Here is a 4,336-nt window from a genome sequence, read left to right on the forward strand (position 1 = left end):
TATCTCTGGCTAAGAACAATTTGGATATCTGAGTCTGTGCATCCATCTTGGAGTGAAGATCAGTCAGATTGAAGAATTGCCTGATTAGTGGCAGCCTGACTATCCGACCGAGCACGAAGATCAGCGACAGCTTCAGATATGCTGGATTGAGAATCAGATATAGCAGCCATACGAGCATCCAAAGAATCAACCGTAGCTTGAAGAGCAGAGAAGGCAGTGCCATGATCTGTCAAGGAAGCACTGTGGTGATGCAGTTCAGAGGTAACACAGTCCAATCTCCCAGATAAATCCGTGCTGAGGAAGGCCTGTTGAGAGATGAGCAACTGACATTGAGAGGTGAAGCCTCTCAACATGTCCACCACTTCAGTGGGTAAGGCATAAATCACCTCAGGAGGAGAAGGAGCTGAGAACTGGAAGCCTGGTGCAGAGGGGGGCTTTGATGGAGAAACAACAGCTGGAGTAGGAGAGCAAGCTTTGATTGGGCTTGCTGACCCACCTGGTGAAGAGACACCAACACTCTYAGTACCATCGGCGCCCTGAGAGTCACCGATGGGAGTATCACTGATGTHGGCGTGAGGCTCAACATCTGTATCAACGATATCGGCGTGAGGCTCGATATCTGTATCAGCAACACTGGCGAGAGGCTCAGTGTCTGTATCACCAACACCGGCGAGAGGCTCGGTGTCTGTATCATCGACGCCTGCGTGAGGCGGGTCTCCGATTACCACAGTAGTAGATGTAGTAGGCTGGTAAGGCTCACTATCTACATCCATAAGAATAAACTGGAGATAAGGGATGTCAGTATCAGACAAAGCTGATAAATCACCCATCCGTGCAATATCATCAAGATCATCGATCTCGGGTGATAGGCCGTGAATAAGTGGAGGAGAAGAGGGACCTCGGAAAGGGGAGGAGTCCGAGTCATCACCAAGGTCATATAGAGATGCCAAGGTGGAGTCAAGTGGGAACCCCGTATGTACAGCAGTGTCCTGTTGAGAGGGCACTGAGGAGCTAGGGGGGGTAAAGCAGATGTCCTGGGCTCAGTAGGACCAACTTCAACAACCTTGGACTGTTGAGAGTCCTTGGTTGGAGATGAGTTTTTAGCCCTTTTTGGCTTCTTGGTCTTCTTAGAGGAAGAGCCAAGAGTGGATAGTCTAGAGTGCCTCCGCTTTGAGTGAGAGGGGTGTGAGGCGAGGTGAGACTCCGAAGGCGCTTTCGAAGTCATAGCCTCAGAAACAGATGTGGAGGAGGGGGGAATAAAGCTATCTGCCAGCCGTCTCCGGACAGAGGAGGCGGCCTCTTTTGAGGCAGTAGCTGAAGAAGTAGAAGGGGGAGGGACCACTGTCATGGAAGAATGATGGGTGACCGGAGCAACATGAGGAAGGTCCCCAGCTACTGTGGTCACAGAGCACTCTCCCCATACAGGGTGAGAAGAGGTGGCAAAAGAAACCATACCTGAAGGAAGAGGTAGATCGGTAGACAGTGATGCCTTCTTCAAAGTTTGAATGCCAACTTGAGACACTTTGAGGTCATAAAAATTTGCAGTATCGGCCGGCATAAGTGACCCAAGTTTATCGGCAATCATCATAGATAAAAATCTAATAAAAGGCACGGTAGAGCTTTTGGCACTACCCATCTTCTTTACCAATTCCCCAAAGAGATAACCAGCAAAATCAATTTTTCTTTGAAAAATCAGTGCATGAGCTAGCTGGGTAACACTAGAGGGTGACTGGTCCATCTCTCCAGTTTTGAAACTCAAGCATTGAATAAGATGGGAAAAGAAAAAGTTCCATACACCACCCATATTCTTCCTATATAAAGTGCTTTGTTTTAGCAAAGCGGGGTCTTGCACATAGCCCATTGTGGTAGCAACAATGTGAAGATTATCAACAGATATAAGCTCATCATAAGAGGAGTAAGTGGGAAGCTCTAACACCCTTCTTAAATCATCAGCAGTAAAAGATATATCATTGACAGACAATACAGAGGCATGCACAGATTGAGTGGAAGCATCATATATACATGTAGCCCAAAATGCACGAAGCAGAGATTTACTCATCTTTGGAGAATAAGTAAGAGCTTTGAAAAGAGGGCACTTACGAAGAAATTCGATTATGATGAAGAAATTCGGATACTTTTCATTGTGATCCAACAATGCCATAAAATTGCATGGAGAAAAAGTAACATCATCAGCACTAAGGGGAATAGATTTCTTAACCTTTGGAGCTTTGGAGGGAGTCCCAACTTTAGAAGCCATGGATGATGAAGCTTGAAAAACACACAGTAAAATCTTTAGAGAAGAAAGGTGAAGGTTTTTAAAGAAGATGAGAGAATAAGATGTTTGAAAGTGAGAAGAGAGGAGAGGTTTTAAGAGGGTTTTAAATAAAAAGGAAGAAGGGAAATATATGTTGGGTAAAAGAAGGAGTTGTGTTGGGAAAGTAAAAAGTCAAAAGCAAGGTGTAAGGAATAGGGGTGTGGGTCTTAGGTGGGGATGGGGTGTATGGGATGTGATGGGGGTAAGTGAGAGGGTTGAACAAGATATTTTGTTGGGAAAAAGGGGACAAGAAAAAGGAGATGGGGGGGCCGCCGATAGGGGGTATGGGGATGGAAAATCGGTGAGTGGGTGTGTAGAATTGTGATGAGTCGGTGAGTAGAGTGGATGAAGGAATGGGGTTTTAAGAGGGGAAAACGAATCGGCTTGGAAAGGGTAATCGGTGTGTGTGTTTAGTGAGGGAGAAAGAGGCCGAAGGGTGGGTTCGATCTTGAGGAGGTTAAGGAGAAAAAAAAATCGGTTTGTGTAGTGGGAATGGGGTTGTGTATTCGGTTTGTGGAGGCCGAAGGGGAGATTGGTTTGGTGGAGAGAGAGGGGATCGGTTTGTGAAGAAAAGGAGGAAAGCAAAGATATATTTATAAAGAGGGAGAGGGGGTCCTAGGGTTTAGAAAAGAGAGGGGATGGGCCGAAAGTGTGTGGGCCAAATGGTGTGGACCGAATGGTGTGGGAGTCGGCTAGGGAAGAAGCCGAATGGTGTGGGTGGTGAGAAGGGAGAGACCGAATGTGAGTTTGTGAGATGGGAGAGTTCGGCCTATGTGACGATTCGATGTGCGAGGGGTGTATTTGAGAGGGGAGGGGAGGCGGTTTGTAATCGGCTTGTGAGAGGTAAGGGGAGGCGGATTGTGAAGGGAAAGAAAAGAAGAAGCCGAAGGGAAGGGGGGTGTGATTGGCCTATGTAATCGGCTTGATTAGGGGTATGAAGTCGAATGGTGTGGGTGGTGAGATCGGTGTGTTGAGAGGAAAGAGGCTCAAGATAGGATCGGCTAGATCAAACGATGTGGAGAAGAGTGTGATGGGGTTTGAAGAAGGAAGCCGACTAGGGTGGGGGTGGTTTCGGCTTGGGTTTGATCGGTTTGGGTAGAGTGGAGGAAAGCCGAGAGATAAGGGACCGATGGGGAGAGGTGATCTTGTGGAGGTTTGTCGAAAAGGGAAGCGGCTAGAGGTAGTTGTAGAGAGGATCGGTTTGAAGGGGATGGGTGGCCGAATGAAGAGATCGGTTTGAGGGGGGATCGTTTTGGAGATTTAGAGGAAGCCGATTGGATTGGCTTGTAGGATGGGTTGAGAGAATTTGGTGTTAAGGAGAGAGAAGCCGATGGGGGGTGGGGGATAGGGTCGGTGTGTGGGTAGAGGCCGAAGAGGGAGATGGGGGTGTGTGGATTGGTTTGTTTAGGGTAAAGGTTAGGGAAGAGGGTTTAGGTTTAGGTTGGGTTTAGGTTGGGCCCAAAGAGAGGAGGCCCATTACTTTTCTAGTGTTAACAATAGTAACAAATAAAGAAAATTAAAATATTACACACAAACCTAAACTTACAAGCTTTTTATCTTTGTATCTTTTTCTTCTAATTTTTTTTTAAAGATACTAATAAATTTAAAAAAAATACTAATCATATATATAGATAGAGAGAGAGATATTTTAGAGATAAAAAGAGAGACTAATTTTTAAAAAATAGGAGTATAAAACTCATCATTTTAAAAAAATCAATATTTTAGAAAAAGAAAGAAAGCAGATTCACACAGATACCAGAATATTTTGAGACAAATGACACATTAACATTTGCAGAGAAAACACACAACCCAAAGGAATTAGCGAAGACTCCAAAAAAAAATTATTTGTCAACATTTAACATTCCCAACTCACTGATCAAAAAATTAAATCGAGATTCATCAAGAGGCTTGGTAAACAAATCAGCAAGTTGATAGTCTGTAGGGATAAAGTGAAGTTTAACATCACCTTTCATCACATGATCTCTGATAAAGTGATATCGAATATCAATATGCTTCGTACGG

This window comes from Cynara cardunculus, assembly GCF_001531365.2.
Source record: "Cynara cardunculus var. scolymus isolate 2C chromosome LG 13, CcrdV1, whole genome shotgun sequence".
In the NCBI taxonomy this organism is placed as follows: Eukaryota; Viridiplantae; Streptophyta; class Magnoliopsida; order Asterales; family Asteraceae; genus Cynara; species Cynara cardunculus.